Here is an 18,469-nt window from a genome sequence, read left to right on the forward strand (position 1 = left end):
TCCTGGAAACATCCAACCTCCCAAAGTACACCCAGGAGGCAACAGGATTTCTGACTAGACCAATCTCAAGCTCAGAAATTGGAGCAGCAATTTAAAATCTCCCAAAACAGAAAAGTCCCAGACCAGATGGCTACACTTCAGAGTTTTACCAAACATACAAAGAACTCATACCTATACTACAGAAATTGTTCCACAACATTGAGAAAGATGCTATCCTTCCTAACGCATTCTACAAAGCCAATATCACCTTGATACCAACGCCAGGAAAGGACACAACAAAAAAGAAAACTACAGACCAATATCCCTCATAGACTATAGATGCAAAAATCCTCAACAAAATTTTAGCAAATCGAATTCAGCAGCACATCAAAAAAATAATTCACCATGACCAGGTGGGCTTTATTCCAGGGATACAAGGCTGGTTCAACATACACAAATCTATAAATGCAATTTGCCTCATAAATAAAAGCAAGAACCTTATCTTGATTAAATTTTTAATAATAGCTTTATTGAGATGTAATTAACATATTATAAAGTTCACCTTTTTAAAGTGTATAATTTAGTGGTGTTTTGTATATTCACAGAGTTCTGCATTGATCACCATTGTCTACTTTCAGGTTTTCCTTACTTCAGATGGAAACCATATACCCATCAGCAGTCATTCTCCATTTCCTCTTGCACTAACCCCTGTCAGCTACTAATCTATTTTCTGTCTCTATGAATTTGCCTATCCTGGACATTTTACGTAAATGAAGTCATACAATATGTGGCCATTTATATCTGGCTTCTTTCACTTAGCATAATGATTTCAATGTTCATCTATGTTGTAGAATGTTACTAGAACGTCACTCCTTTTTATAGCCAAATAATATTCATTACATGACAATACCACATTTTGTTTATCCATTCTTCAGTTGATGGACATTTGAGTTGTTTCCACTTTTGGCTATTATGAATAATGTTGCTATGAATATTGGTGTACAAGTTTTTGGAGAGCATATTTTCTCAATTCTCTTGAGTATATACCCAAGATATATGTATATCTATTTCTATATATTTATAACTGGAATTACTGGGTCATACAATGACTGTATAAAATTTTGTGAACTGCCAAACTGTCCAAATGTCCAAAGTGGCTGTACCATTTTACATTCCCTCCAGCAATTTATTAGGATCCCAATTTCTCCACATTTTCACCAAGATTTGTTATTGTTTTGATTATACTATTTTAATGAATATAAGGCTGTGGTCTCATTGTGGTGTTAATTTCCATTTCCCAAATGACTAATGATTTAAGCGTCTTTCAGGTGCTCCTTGACCATTTACTCCCATGTTTCCTCTAAGAGCTTTATGGTTTTAGTTCTTATTTGTTTCTATGATTTATATTAATTTTGTATATGATGTGAGGTAGGGATCCACTGTCATTCTTTTGTATGTGGCCATCCTGTTTTCCCAGCATCACTCATTGAAAAGACTATTCTTTCCTCCTTTTAATGGTCTTGGCACCCATGTCAAAAATCAGTTGACCATAGATAAATGGGTTTATTTCTAAACTCTCCATTCTATTGTATTGATCTATATGACTATCCTTATGACAGCACTACATAATCTTTATGACTATAGATTTGTGGTAAGCTTTGAAATTGAGAAGTATGAGTCTTCAACTTTGTGTTCTTCTTTTTGAAGATTGTTTTAACTATTGTGAGTGCCTTGCAACGCCATATGAATTTTCAAATCATCTCTTCAATTTCTATGATGAAGTCAGCTGGGATTCTGATAGGGTTTGCATTGAATCTGTAGACCAATTTGGCAAGTATTGCCATAGTAACAATATTAACTCTTCTGACTCGTGAACAGGAAATGCCTTTCCATTTATTTAAGTTTTCTTCAAATTCTTTCAACTATGTTTTGTCATTGTCAGGGTATAATTCTTATACTTGTTTCATTAAATTTATTGCTAAGTAATTCATTTTTTGATACTATTATAAATGGAATTTGTTCTTGATTTCATTTTCAAATTGTTCGTTGTGCACAGAAATATACTTAAATTTTTTACATTGATTGTGTATTCTGAAACCTGGATGAACTTGTTTATTTGTTCTAATAATATTTTTATGGATTTCTTAGGATTTTTTATGTACAAGATCATGTCATGAAGATTGTTTTGTTTCTTTCTTTCTAACCTGGATAGTTTTATTTCTTTTTCTTGCCTTACTGTCCTTGCTAGAACCTCAAGAATAATGTTGAATAGAGGCAATGAGAGCAGGAGGGAAGGGCTTCAAGATGGATAACTAGATGCATCTGGTACTTGCCTCTTCCATGAAGAGGAACCAAAATAGTGAGTAGATAATCACACTTCAGGTAGATCATCTTAGTGAGAACACTGGAATTTAACAGAAATGATAAGAAGCACTGAAAGTAAGGAAGGAGAGGGAAATGAGGCAGCTTGCTTGGCCTGGACTGGCTAGGAGCCTGGAGAGGCTCCCAAATCTTGGGAACGGTCAATGAGAGACGCGCCCCCCACCCCCACCCCCGCCAACAGTCCAGATTCCCACCATGGACTCCTACAATCCTAGCCACAGAAGAGCCCCTCAACCCTCATGGGCCCTGAGACTAATATAGCTTAGAGTGCTCACAATGACATTGCTCCAGAGAGGGAGTTTATGCTGAGTCCTGAACAGCTGCAGCATGGCACTATGTTGAGAGCCCAGCCCCCAGCAGACTGCTTCTCACCCTGGGGCCCAACATCCCCTGCATCTTCACATCTCTAGAGCCCCATTGACATTCCCCACCTACAGCCACTGCCACCAGAGCCAATGCCCAGGAGCCACTGGCAGCAACTTTGCTCCCCAGCAGAGAGGTGGCTGTGCATCTTCATGGACCCCAAGCACAAATTCCACTACCCACAAGTGCCATAGCTGCAGCTTGCTGCAGGCCCAAGGCACAAGCAAAGTGTGTACACACCCCCAACTACCTGCTTATAGCTGCTTTCCCTGAAAGCAATCCCACCTTCTCCAGTAGCAGGGCTGTAGTACAGCCACTGCTACCCCCACCTAAGCATTCCACAAGCAACCCGGTGATAACCCCACCCCGTCTACCACAGCCAGTGCCTGCATGCACCACTGGGGGGCCTGTAGGGGACCAGCCCAGTCCACAACTCTTGGCACCTGAGCACTCCTCCTGGGATCTGACATCAGTCCCACCCCATCTGCTGCTGCCACCACAACTGACACCTATCCACAAGTCCGGCCTTCAGGCCTGGGGACTGGCATGTCCAACCTGCTGCAGCCACCTCCAACACCAGCATGGACTGCTTGGGTCCCATAGGGTTGTCTCAGCACTGCTACTTCCATCTCCCACACCACACCCAATGCCCAGGGGCTTGAGAACCTGCCCACACATCCAGCCCACTTACTATTCTTGGCACCCAAGTAAGCCACCTGGAGGCCCAAAAATCAGTCTGCCTGGACCTGCTAACACCAGTGCCAGCATACACTGCCCTAGGGCTCAAGGACAAGCATGCTCTGTCTATTGTTGCTACCACTGGGGCACAGAAAAGGCATTTGACAAAATTCCTTCAGCACCCATTTATGATAAAAACTCTTAACAAAATAGGCATAGATGGGACATACCTCAAAATTATGAAAACTATATATGACAAACCCATAGCCAACATCATACTAAATGGGGAGAAATGGAAGACATTACCTCTTAGAACTGGAACCAGACAATGTTGTCCACTTTCTCCACTTCTATTCAACGTAGTGTTGGAAGTCCTTGCCAGAGCAATAAGACAAGAGAAGGAAATCAAGGGTATCCAAATGGGGGCAGAAAAGGTCAAACTATCGCTCTTTGCTGATAATATGGTATTATGTCTAGGAAATGTGGTTTTTATGAGGTCAATTTTGGAGAATTTGTTGGTATCTTCTTTGTGGTCTCATACATGGCAAATTAAAGAATGAGTATTCTCTGTAGAATACAAAGTTTTATATGTATATGTGTAATCAGTCTTAATTGTATTATTCATATACTCTATGTCCTTATTCATTTTTTAAATCTACTTTATCTCTTAATCTCTTAAAAAAGATGTCTTAATTCTCCCCCATGAGTGTCAATTTGACAATTATCTTTGTACTTCCAATACATTTTCTTTTATGTGTTTCAGCATAATTTTTAGGATATTAGCTATGTACTTTTTGTTATTGGTAATGTCATTTTTTTCCTAGTGCTTCTTCCTCCATTCAAACTAGACCTTGGATCACTTGTGTCTCAAGGGAGGAAGACTGCTACAGAAAAACAAAAGAAAAGAAAATCCAATATTAGAGTTAAAAGTTTTTGAGTTGCATATGCCTGGGTTTCAAAGACCTAACTTAAGACATATTAGAGGCACACAGCTATATAATAGATTTGTAAGAATTTCTGATGTTTTAATAGCTAGTTTTTACTACCTCAGGCTAAATACAGGCATACCAGGGATATATTGTGGATTTGGTTCCTGATCACCCCAATAAAGTGAATATCTGACTAAGGTGAACCACACAAATTTGTTGGTTTCCCAGTGCATACAGAAGTTATGCTTACGCTACACTGTAATCTATTAAGTGTGCAATGCATAGTGTATAAAAAAGCAATGTATATATCTTAATTTAAAGGTAGTTTATTGCTAAAAGATGTTAACCATCTAATCTTTTTTCTGGTGGATGGTCTTGCCTGAGGTTAATGGCTGCTGACTGATCAGGGTCACATGTTAGTTGCTGAAGGTTGGGGTGGCTGTAGCAATTTGTTAAAATAGGACAACAGTGAAATTTACTGCATAGATTCACTCTCTCTTTCATGACAGATTTCTCTGTAGCACATGATACTGTTTGATAGCATTTTACCTACAGTAAAACATCTTTTAAAATTGGAGTCAATCCTCTCAAACCCTACTGCTCCTTTATCAACTAAGTTTACATAATATTCTAAATCCTTTGTTGTCATTTCAACAATATCCACAGTATCTTCACCAGAAATAGCTTCCATCTCAAGAAACTACTTTGCTCATCCATAAGAAGCAATGCCTCCTCTGTTCAAGTTTCATCATGATATTGCAGCAATTCAGTCACATCTTCAGGCTTATCTTCTAATTCTAGGTTTCTTCTATTTCCACTACATCAGCAGTTACTTTCCACTGAAGTCTCTTGAACCCCTTAAAGTCATCCATGAGGATTGAAATCAATTTCTTCTAAACTCCTGTTAATCTTGATATTTTGACCTTCTCCCATGAATCATGAATGTTCTTAATAGCATCTAGAATGGTGAATTCTTTCCAGAAGATTTTCAGTTGAACTTGTCCAGAGGAATCATTATGTATGTCAGTTATAGCCTTATAAAATAGAATTCTTAAATAGCAATACTTGAAAGTCAAAATTACTCTATGATTCATGGGCTGCAGAATGAATATTGTGTTGGAAGGCATGAAAACAATATTAATCTCCTAGAACATCTCCATCAGAGTTCTTGGGTAACAAAGTGCATTGTCAATGAGCAGTAATATTTTGAATGCAATCTTTTCCTCTGAGCCGTAGGTCTCAATGGTGGGCTTAAAATATTCAGTAAACCATTCTATAAACAGATGTGCTGTCATGTAGGCTTTGTTGTCCCATTTATAGAACATAAACATAGTAATTCTTAAAAGCCCTAGGATTTTCAGAATGGTAAATGAGCATTGGCTTCCACTTAAAGTCACCAGCTGCATTAGCCCCTAACAAAAGAGTCAGCCTGGACTTTGAAGCTTTGAAGCCAGGCATTGACTTCTCCTCTCTAGTTATGAAAGTCCTAGATGGCATCTTCCTCCAATAGAAACCTGTTTGATCTATATTGAAAATATGTTGCTCAGTGTAGCCATCTTCATCAATGACCTTAACTAAATCTTCTGGATAACTTGCTACAGCTTCTATATTAGCACTTGCTGCTTCACCTTGCACTTTCATGTTATAAATATGGTTTCTTTCCTTAAACCTCATAAAGCAACCTCTGCTAGCTTCAAACTTTTCTTCTACAGCTTCCTCATCTCTCTTAGCCTTCATAGAATTAAAAAGAGTTAGGGCCTTTCTCTGGATTAGTCTTTGGCTCAATAGTGTGGCTGATTTGATCTTCTAGCCAGACCATTCAAACTTTCTCCATATCAGCAGTAAGTCTGTTTTGCTTTTTTAACATCCATGTGTTCACTAGAGTAGTACTTTTAATTTCCTTCAAGAACTTTTCTTTTGCATTCACAACTTGGCTAACTGGTACAAGAGGCCTAGCTTTCAGCCTATCTCAGCTTTCAACATGTTTTCCTCACTAAGCTTAGTCATTTCTAACTGTATGATTTAACGTAACTGATGTGTGGCTTTTCCTTTCCCTTGAACACTTGGAGGCCATAGTAGGGTAATTAATTGGCCTAATTTCAATATTGGCGTGTCAAGGAATAGGGAAGCCTGAGGAGAGGGAGACAGACAGGGAAGACAGGGACAGACCAGTTGGTGGAGCAGTCGGAACACACACATTTATCAATTAAGTTTGCCATCTTATATGAGTATAGTTCATGGCCCTAAAATAATTATAATAGTAACATCAAAGATCACTGATCATAGACCCCCCATAGTAGATATGATAATAATGAAAAAGTTTGAAATATTACGAGAATTACCAAAACATGACACAGAATCATGAAGTGAGCACATGCTGTGGAAAAATGGTGCCAATAGACTTACTCAACACAGAGTTGCCACAAACCTTCAGTTTCTAAAAAAAGCGGTATCTTGAAAGCACAATACAGCAAAAAACAATGATCAAGGTTCAAAATAATCTCAATGAACTGGAATGCTAGGTTAAAATTTAGCAAGGGCAAGTTGGTTGCAGTAGCACAAACCTGTGGTCCCAGCTACTTGGGAGGCTGAGGCAGGAGGATCTCTTGGGCCCCAGAGTTTGAGGCTATAGTGCATCATGCCTGTGAATAGCCTCTGCACTCTAGCATGGGCAACATAGCAAGACCTTGTCTCTAAAAAGAAAGAAAACCAAAACAACCCACCAAAATTTAGCAGGGGCAGATTTAAGTTTTGTGGGGCTTGAAGCCTATAGAATTTGGAGTCCTCTCTTTAACAAAAAAAAAAATATGACCCTATGAAAAACAAAAAAAAAGTCAAGTACAAAACCGAAATGTTATTATCATGAGAAAGAAATCACCACAGTCTTGGAATTAAGTCCCTTTATTCAGAGAAGCTTACTTTAAAACATTTCTTGATTATAATCTGGTTTTTGCTCCCCACCTAGAGCACTCTACAACTCCCAGCCTCTCTGATCATTCACAGGGAACATACAAATGAAGGACTCTGAAGCTTAAGTTTTATTAGCATCAGAGTTTAATTATCTCTGGTAAAAGTTCTGCATTTATGTTAAAATAATTAAATTTCTTTTTTAAAATACAGAATGAAGAAAGGCTGGCTTTGAGAGACTTGTGTGGGTAAAAAGAAAAAAACCAAAAAAACAAACAAACAAACAAACAAAAAAACAGAGGAATTTCATTTGACCACAGCCTTACCATGCATTAATATTGTGACACAGCAAATAAAAATGAGCCAGCTTAGGCTGGTAATATATTCTAACTTTAACATATGCATTGGTCAAGTTGGTCCTGACAGCCCAGTTTGAAAGGGAATATTGGCAAACTAGAGTTACATACTAAGGGAAGCAGACAATATGATGAGAGAGATGTTCCTACCTTATAAGGAAAGAACTGTAGTATTTGGCTTTGGGAAGTGAATGCTGCCAGGAGAAACTGAAGAGCCATGATGTGCAAGAAGATGACTTATTCTGTATTGTTCTAGAGGAAGGAAGCATGAGTTGTTACAAGAAGCAGATTTCAGTTCAGTGTAAGTCAATTCGATTCAATAAATATTGATGGCACCTACTATGTGTCAGAAACTGCTTGGGGAACTGGTGATAAAGCAGTAACCAAAATGGACGAAAGCACTGTTCTCACTGAGTTTACATTCTTGCAAGAGAGATAGACAATAACATATAAATATGTAATATGTCAAATGATGAGGTGACAAACACAGCAAGAAAAATACAGCAAAGTACCAGCAAAAATCAATTAAGAATAAATTTTTAAGAAATGCCAAGTACAATTGCATCAAAAGCATCACGATTCTTCTTGCTAGGAAGAAATCTAGCAAAATATTTGCAAGACTTCTATACAGGAAACCATAAATCATTAGTGAGAGAAATTAAAGAATGCTTACATAAACGGAAGGATAGGCCATGTTTGCAGATTGGAAGTCTAAATATTATCAGGATTTCCATTTTCTCCAAAGCTGATCTATAGATTCAATGTAATTCCCTCAAAATTTAGTTGTGTGTGTGTCTCTCTGTGTCTGTGTTGACAAGATGACTCTAAAAATACACATGAAAATAATGCAAACAGCCAAGAGGAGCCAAGATAATCCTAAAGAAAAATAAAGTGAGATTACTTACTGTACAAGATTTGAAGATTTAAAGCCAGAATAAAAAAGACAGAGTGATATGTTGGCAAGAGAATAGACAAATAGTCCCACAGGACACAACAGAGAGAACAGAAACAGATCCACACATATATGAGTTCTTTATTTATAACAAAGGTGACATAGAACAGTAGGGAAAGGTGGATACTTTTCAAAAAATGATGCTGAGTTAACTGTATATTCATTGGAAAAAAAAAACAAAACTTAACCCATACAAAAATAAATTCCAAGTGGATTGTAGATCTTAATGTAAAAGGCAAAACAAGAAGTCTTCTAGAAGATAACATCGGAGAACATAGCCATGACTTGATGTAGGTAAAGTTTTCTTAAGCAGTACCAAACCACACTAACCATAAAGGAAAAGATGAATAAATTGGACTACATTAAAAATAAACACTTCTGTTCATGAAAAGGCAAACCACAGAATTTGAAAAGGTATTTGTAATATCTATCATTGTTTTAACAATTAGAGAGTAAATTTCAAATGTTCTCCCCACAAAAAATGTTAAGTGTTTGAGGTGACAGATATATTAACTAGCTTGATTTAATTGATTTAATTATTCTACATTGTATTAATAAATTATAACATCACTTTGTATCTCATAAATGTACATAATTATAAATTATCAATTTATAATAAAAATATCTATATTTGACAAAGAACCTACACCTAGAGTATAATAAGATTTACATATTGATAAGAAAAAGAGAGGTAACTCAATTTTGTAAAAGAGGAGGAAAAAGACAGGCTCTTCATTAAAGAGACTATCCAGCTGGGCACAATTCGTGCTTATCATCCTAGCACTTTGGGAGGCCAAGGTTGGAGGATTGCTTGAGGCCAGGAGTTCGAGACCAGCCTGGGCAAAAAAGTGAGACCCCATCTCTACAAAATTTTTTTTAAATTAGCCGGGCATGGTGGCACATGCCTTTAGTCCCAGCTACTCCGGAGCCTGAAGCAGGAGGATCACTTGAGCCCAGGGATTTAAGGTTGCAGTGAACTATGATGATACCACTGCACTCTAGCTCAGGTGACAGAGCAAGACTTTGTCTCAAAAAAATAAAATAAATAAAAAAGAGAGAGAGAATCTCCAAATAGTCAATAAACATATAAAAAGCTACTCACCTTCTCTGGTCATCAGGGAAATACAAATTAAAACCACAGTGAGATACCACTTTACACATGACAGAGTAAACAATTATTTTTAAAAAATATTATACCAAATGTTGGTAAGGTGATGGATAAATATAGAACATTCATTTACTACTGGTGGAAATATAAATTGCTATGACCACTTTGGAAAATTGGCAATATCTTCTAAAGCTAAACATACGTACCTTTTGACCCAGTAATTCTACTTCTATATATTGCCTAAGAGATATGTAAGCACATTTACACCAAGAAACACATACAAGAATGTTCATAGCAGCATTAGCTCAAAACTAGAAGAAACTTGAATGTCCACCAATGGCAAAATGGATCAATAAATAGTGCTGTAGTCATGCAATGGAATATTATACAGCGATGGAAAGGGGAAAAACTGCACAATATGGTTGAGACAAACATTGTTGAAAGAAGCTAGACACACAAGAGTATTCATTTACTGAATGATTCCATTGATATAAGTATAAATAATCTATGGTGTTATAAATCAGGTTAGTGATTACTCTCTGCAGGTTTTACATAATGGAAAGGGTATAAGGAGGGTTTCTGCAGTGCTGTTCAAGTTGTACCAATTTCTAAATGTATGATATATTTCAATAAAATAAGTCAATTAAAATAAAAATAAACCAAAAAGATAGGCCCCCATTTGAGTTTCTTAGGATAATCTGAGAGGAGTTAGGGCTGTAGTGAGAGGATGAGAAAACCCTACAGTAATGAGACAGGAGACTCAAAATCCAGGAGAAAAGAGAGCCAATGAGAAATTCATGGCATCTGGATTTCCAGATGTTAGTATTTAATATTCGTTCTTAAGTTGTTTTCTGTGCTGCAATTTGCACTAATCTCTCTGACCCAATCCCCACCCCCAAATTTATTGTTCACCAAACATCAGTAAAGTTTACAACATCCTAAAAACGTAGCAAAGCAGGGTAAGGAAATAATGATGGAGTCGGGTGAAAGTGGAGCTATATCATTATGGGATAGGAATCCCAAAGAAATGCCTCTCTGAATGGACAGCAAAAGAAGGGAGGGAGGAGAGTGTTCCAGACTGAGAGCAGGAAACTCAAAGACTCAATGGCAGGACATGCTGGGCACATCCAAAGACCAGCAAGGAAACCAGTGTGTGTGAAGCCAAGGAAGATTGTAGGGGATGAGATTAGAGAAATGGCCAGAGGCCTTAATAGGCTATGGATTTTATTGGATTTCACTCTGAGTGCAACAGGAAGCCATTACATGGCTTTGAGCAGAGAAATGACCCAATCAGTGTTAAGATTTAAATAAGTCATCTCAGTTGCTTTGGAAAGGCAAGGTGAAAGCAAAAATAGCTAGAAAGTTTTCTAAGAGAATGGTGGAGGTGAGGAAAAGAGGTCGAATCTGGATGTATTTTGAAAGTCGAGCCAGTAGGACTTGCAGATGGGTTGTCTATGGTGTGCGAGGGAAAGAGAAGCATCAACAGTGCCTTAGGAATGGACTTCCTAAGCCAAAGAGCTGTCTAATAACTGAACAAGTTTCCCTACCATGTAGTTATTCCAGTGGAAGCATGTAGTCCATCCGTGGGGCTGTCTGAACATTCTTTTCCCTCTAGCTTACCTGCCAAATGAGCTCCTGGGGGGATTTCTGTTCTTAGCAGTCAGGGGCCCAGGGTGATCTTGAAGCACCAAATATTCATGAACCATACGGCAATCAAACCATAGCTCCAAATATTACGGATTTTCAGACTATATAGTTGCAAAGTAAATTTCCTGCAGCAAAGGTACTTTTTAACTGCTGGAGACGCTATGTATCTTTTTTTTTTTTTTTTTTTTTTTTTTTTTTTTTTTTTAACTACACATGCGTTTTTATACTGGTCCAAAGGGTTTAAATGGACAGCAGGAGCAGCTGCCTTGTGGGGAACAAATGCCACACAAAGTAGACCCTGGCCATGCAAGATGCAGACATATGAAAGGAAAGAGGAACAGCCTCATCCTCTTGGCCTCAGGGATGGTTAGTAATAGAGTCTACACCTGAAGAAGGTATCAATAGGGAGTAAATGATTGGATTGTAAAGAAACATCCTAACATTTTAAATCCCCCAAATGGTGTCTCTTTCAGAACACCTACCTTGGAGAGAATCTATTGGTGCTCTTTCAGTTATACCATTGTCACAGTGGTGCTGCTCTTGCTCAAAGGCTGCTTGGAATTCTCCTTTGGTATTTGTCTTCAAAAGGAGCTAATATAACTTACTTCAAAATCTTTCTTTTCAGAGGTCAAATCCCTGGGAGATCTGCTGTCAAGAATCCCAGATTCTCCTGGTTAGCAGGAAGTTTAAAGCTTCTAACCTATCTAGCGTGTGGGCTTCCATGGCATCATTCCTAACAAACAGGCATCTAACAACCTCTGCTTCAATCCTCTTCAGACCTCTAAAAGGCATGTGGTTAATACTCCCTGCCTGAAGGCAGCCCTTCAGCATCCTCCCAGACAGCTCTGATTGTTAGGAAATTCTGACTCATTTTGGACTGAAACCTGCTATACCTTCCAGCCACTGGTCATAATAGAGTGTGGGGCAGTATTTCCCAAATTTCAAGTATCACCAGTCTATTAGTTTTTTAATATCTTTCTTTGAAATTACTCATTTTTCTTACTTAAGAAAATTTACCTTAATTGGAAACTACATTGCCTTGTAAGTGGAAAACTATATCAGTTAGAAATTAACAGCAGGAGGAATAATAGACAGAAGAGAAAATGATGATATTAAATTATACTTAGGAGCTGTTGCCTAGCAAAGGTTCTAAGGAAGAGGCAAGCTCTCTCTATGTGAAAACAGGAGATTAGCAAGTGTTAGAAGGGTGTGAAGACAAACACTATTATCCAAAATGATACTTCCTCCTTGACGTATTTCACAGGAAAAAGAGAATTGAAAAGAGCTTAGCTTTTTCACTTTGTGATCCACTGTTATTTACTGTTATTGTCTGTGTACCACTCAAAACCATCCCTAGTGGAAGGTGCACACACAAGGACACACTGGTGAAGTGACCAAGCACCCGGACTGAGGTCAAGCTTATCAGGTTCAGGTCTTGGCTCTGCCAATTCCCAGCTGTCCAATCCTGGATACCTTAAACTCTGTAAGCATCAGTTTCTATTAATACATCTTTAAAATGGGAACAATAATGGCTCCGAGAGTGACACTTCCTTAAAGGCAGTGCCCAGATTTCAACATTATGCCCAGGTGTGAGCTGACCATTGAAGAGGATTAGTTCACTCTAACATTATGGCCTCATTCAGCTTTTGGACTAAATTAGTTCAGCCTTTGGGTGCTGACAAGGCTGTGCTTATCGCCAACTGAAATCTCTAAGATAGAGCTAGGTACAAGGATGTCCCAGTTTCTTGGGAGGCTGAGGCAGGAGGATGCCTTGAGACCAGGAGTTTGAGGCTAGCCTGGGGGAAAACAACAACAGCAACAACAAAACTCTACCATACTTCAACATGTACTGCTATCAAGCCAAATCCCCCATTGCCAACTTGTATTGCTGGGTGTTTGGGCCTGAGGGAGAGTATGACATTTATTCTTATTAACTAGATTCTCCCTCTTCACTTTACCCTGGTGCTTGAGCAAATGCTCAACTCCTTCTATCCTGCATTTGAGTGGAAGGAAGCCAAATGGGCAGAAACAGGGCCATGATGAAGATGTATTTGACACATATGACTCCATGTTCTTTTGAAGAAAGCAAATGGAAACTTTTTGCTGAGTATACACTGTGTATCAGGCACTTTTCTTCAACATTTCATTTAACATTCCAAGGACCCCTTGAGGTAGGTGTTATGGCCATTTTGCAAAGAAGAAACCTGCATTTTTATTTGAAGTTACTAAGTGTAGGAAGGATGCAATTTTCTACATTTTTGCTCAATATTACTTTGTAAATGCTTCATCATGTTACTTCATATTTTTCTATTTTTTTTTTTGATTTATAAATACATACTCCCTCCTTGTTCTAAAAAGAATCTGAAGTACTTCTGTCTTGATGGTTATCATCTTAACAGTTGTATAATATCCCATTAAGTCACCATAATTTATTTAAGCAATTTCCTACTGCTGACAGTTTGGCTTTGTTTGCTTTTTGTGGTCTTTAAAATTATTTTCTGTAATAAATGATCCTGCTAAAAACATCTGCACAAAGTATTATTTTGTTCTGGAAATTTCCCCAAATGCAGAATACTGCATTAAAGGGGATAATACTAATATTTTTGGTGGTTCTTTATAGAGACTGGCAAATTGCCCACCCAAAGGAGTATGCTTTATTTGAGGGTAAACGGTAAAACACTTGTTTTCTGCAAAAGAAATTAATTTTCCACTTATTCATAAAATATTCGAGTGCCATGATGGGTGGTAGGCACAGCGCCAGGGGCTGGGGACAGAGATGAGCAAGGCCGGATCTCGGCCTCCTAGGAGCGCACCGCGGGTCGGGTAGAGGAGACCACGGGCGACAGGCGCCCGCGGCCAGGGAGGACTACGGAGGACCCCGTGCCCTTTCGCGCTGGACAGTGGAAGGAGCGGGCTGTTTGCCCGCACCGAAAAGGTCTTGCGGCATAGGCAACGCTCGACCTGAGTCTTGCACAATGAGTAAGAGTTTTGGCACGGGGTTTATTTTATTTATTTTATTGTGACTCTCTGGCCTTACATCAGAAAAAATTGTCCCACCCTCGGCACAGAGAACGTTGTTGGTGGCGTCGTAAGCCCCCTAAGCCTCTTTCCACCTCCAAGGAGTAGGAGTTGGGGGAAGGAGATCTCCCCGACAGCAGGAGCAGGATTTGGGAGCCGGAACCCCTGGCGCGGCACCGGAGAGGACAGGAGAGGACCTGAGGGCTGGGCCTGCCCTCTCCTGGGGACGAGACGGGGCGCGTGGCCCTCGGGGAAGGGAAGAGGCGCCCTCAGCGCCCGGCTCCAGAGGAGTCCGCTCAGCTCTGTCTTGCCTAGGGAGACGGTGCGGGAGCCGGTGCTGCCTGCGGCGGGGGCTTGGACAGCAGCCCGCGAGTGGGCTCCGAGGGGAGCTGGACTCAGCAGTCGGGGACCCCGAGGGAGCAGGCGGGCGGGGAGCGGGAGAGGGGCGGAGCTCCGGGGCGGGGGCGCCGCGGCCGCCCAGAGGGTCTGCGGGGGCTGCTGTGGCCGGACCCGGGAGCGGGCGCTGGAGCGCCAGCGAGCCGCGCGAGCCTCTGCAAGACCGTGACCTTGGCATTGAGACAGGGCCCGTGTGCCGTCCTGGGCTCAGACCCGAGCCCATCCTCGTGGAGAGTCACAACCGAGGTGCGGGAGCTGCCCCTGTGCGAAGGAGCCCAGCCAGGGGCGCAGGTAGGACCGAGGGACTCGAGGAGGGCGGGGAAGCGCCCCCAGCGGGGAGGGGCTGTGGCGGGGTCTGGGGGTCAAGGGTTCGGGGGCCAAACGAGGGGCGCACGCCCGAGCAACTCGGGTCTAGGAGCATTGAGTGAAGGTCGTGGGGGAAGTCAGTACCCAGGTTTACAGATCAAGGGTTTCCTCGGCGCAGGACTGGACTGTTCAGCGACCCCCGAAGGGGAAGTAGGTCGCCCATGCAGATAAGCAGGAGCGCACAGTAACACGCCGGCTTTGGGTAGTGTCCTGTGCCGCCTTGTTTCTGCTTGCGTTACTGTCCGAAAGAACTGTCTTTCTATGTGTCCGCAAGGGGACAGGTAGCTTTCTAGAGTGTACGTTATACGGGAGGGAGGGCCACAGCGTCCGCCCAGTCCTCTGGGGCCATGAGTCCCTTCGCAGGATTTCTGGTCCAAGCCGCCAGCTGCCTTGGGGACCTAGCCTCAGTGGCACCAAACTAGGATGTCAGTCCCTGGTGTGGTCACCAGCCTCCATATTCCTTGGGGAGAAAAAGAAAGATTACCAGATTGATGGAGTCTTTTATTATTATTATTATTTTAAGATTATCGCTTTCAATAGATAATATATGCACATGGGTTTTTTTTTAAATCAAACGATACAAGCATTTGTCTTCTAGAGACAATGCCTATACTAGCATCCGTGTCTATTTATCCCTCTCTTCTTTTTTACCCATATCCTTTCCTACTCTACTCGTCCGTCCTGTCCCCTCCTTTTAGTTCTTTATCCACCTCCTGCCTAATGAAGGTACCAGAAGAAAATGATGTCACCACCACCGCTCACATCCCTCAATCTTCGATATTCCCTTCTAGCAACACCTCTCCCATCCTCAAAAGTCTCTCACCGAGGTGATCCTCAGGGTAGGGAGCCTGCTAACGAGAATATATCTCATTTATTTGCCTTAACTCTACAGGGAATTTGAAGAAAGGCACATTGGGAAAGAGCCCATGGCAAATACTATACTTACCTGTTTTCTTCCCCTTAAACTGGACTTTCCAAGTGCAGTCTAGGTAGAGTCTGGTACTGAGGGGAATTAATGAAGGATGGTTCCTGCAATGCTGTAGATTTCCAGAATTTAACACCATACTTGTTCCTATCCCTTAAAGCAGAACTTTGCCAGTTACACCTTTGCATTGCCTTTCCCTCTTTTACCCTAGGACCCCCAGCATGGCATGCCTAGAATTTTTCCTCTGTAGGAGCCTGGGAGAGTGGATGTTTTATACCTGCCTCCCAGCAGCCCTGTAAAGGGGCTCAGAGACATAGCTTTGTGGTAGACAAGGTGGGAGGGGAAGATGTAGGAGAGGAAGTTGAGGGGACGTGGGAAGGAAGGAGCAGGCCAGGACCCACGAGTGGAGAAGAATCCTGGAGCACAGGTCCCTGTCATTTGGGAACAACTGCCTGATAATTTTGCTAAGAGACCACACATGTGGCTTACTTCCCGCCAACTATCAGCACAATCAGCTCTTCTCCAAGACTTTTTCTGTGCTAAGCCAAAACATATTGAGAAGTGAAAAATTAGCAAATCAACCCGGTTTCGTCTATATGATGAAACAGAATGGTTGGAATTTTTACTGAATTAACAAGTTCTTTAGGAGCTGAATAAATTGTTTAAAATAACCTAATAGCTACTCCAGTCACCACATTTTCCTTTATTTTGTTCATTTTTTCATGTTTCATAATCTTGAACTGGATCCCAACCATGTCAGAAAGTTCAGGATGGTTAGATGCTGCTGCTTCTAGGTAGACTGTTTGAATGGGGGCGGGGAGAAGTAGGGAGGAGAGGATTAGAAAATAAGGACTGATCTTTGTGATAGGGTAGGGGGATGACGAAGAGGAATGAACTGACTACAGGTTTGAGACTGGTGAGGAGTAGTGTATGATTCTTAAGGGAACGGAATAATGAGTAAGAGGTAAAAAAAATAAATCATCATTCATTTATTCAAAATATTTATATAGAGTGCCTGGCTAAGTGACAGTCACTGGCCACAAAATGGTGTATAAAACCAGGCGAGGTCCTGGAGCTTACAGATGCTTTGGAGAGGCAGCTGTTACTAAAATAACTAAGTATTGACTATGTAATTACAAACTAAGATAAGCTCTCTAAAGGAAACAAAGTTCTTTAAGGCTGTTTACAGTTTGTGAGGCCAGCGAAGGCTTTCTCAAAGAGATCTCCCTCGAGCCAAGATTCAAGGATGTAGGGGAGTGTTGAGGATATATTTGGTTTTGAGGTAGGCCCAGGTGTATCCATTAGGAATTGCACCTGGCTACTCGTCACCAGGAAGACTGCTTGCCATATAGCATTTGCCATATGTGTGCACAGGTGCAGATTTGGCATTTCCAGCACTTTAGGAAAGAATGTGTTATCACAGCATTGTTTGTGTTGGCGTGAGTTGGACATGGTCTTCCATTGCTGTATTCTTGCTTTTAAATTAAATATTCTGATTAACTTTATTCTTTTCAGTTTATTTTATTGTGTACAATAAAATGTGTGCATTGTAGTTCAAATGTGAATCATCCATACTCCCATTGATAAGGTAAATATGTATATAACCCTGACACCAAATTTGGCTTATCCAGTGACATGTCAGTGTTATCACTGAAAAGTGTCCCAGGTGAAAACTGGTGTGGCAGGCGGGCTGTAATATCTTACCTCCATCCCTATCCACAGCTCTAATTGGGATGATGTCAATTTTTTTTAATTACCCCAAAGTACCTCTTCAAAGCTTCAGATATCCTTAGTAAAGAAAAAATATATTACCAATCATTGATGCTGTAAGTAAAAGAAATGTAAATTTCACAATGTAGTTGCATGGGATCCTCTATCTAACCAACATATTTATATTGAATAGGAATATTTTTATTCATTCAACAATGTTTACAGTAAACCTTCTATGTGCCCAGAACTGTGCTAGATACTATGGATAAAATGGATTGTTAAAACACAGTCCCAACATTTAAGGAATTCATAGATGTCTAAGAGAGGGAGTCATACTGATTCACGTACAGGCTGTAAAGTATTGTGTTTGTCGTAATGGAACCATAAACAGGGAACAGCAATACACGACAGGGAGAGGGGCCAGGGAAAGGTTCATGGAGGAGGTGACACTTGAGTTGAATCTTGAAAGATAAGACATTCCAGCAGATGAACAAAAGGAAGAGGGCATAATAGGAGAGAGATTTGTGTGCAAAAACAACCACAAACCGGAGGCATGAAACAGCATGTCAAATTCTAGGACCTGCAAGTGGTTCAGAAAGCTAAAGGCTAAGGATCAAGAGGCATTCATTGAGAGATGGGGCTGGAGAGGTGGGCAGGCCAGCCAGGTGGTTAAAGTATGCACTCTAGGTCATACAGACCCAGGTTTGAGTGGTAGATCTGCCACTTTCTAGCTGTGGGACCTCAGTCAAGTTA

The sequence above is a fragment of the Eulemur rufifrons genome, chromosome 7 (genome assembly GCF_041146395.1).
Source record: "Eulemur rufifrons isolate Redbay chromosome 7, OSU_ERuf_1, whole genome shotgun sequence".
Classification (NCBI taxonomy): domain Eukaryota; kingdom Metazoa; phylum Chordata; class Mammalia; order Primates; family Lemuridae; genus Eulemur; species Eulemur rufifrons.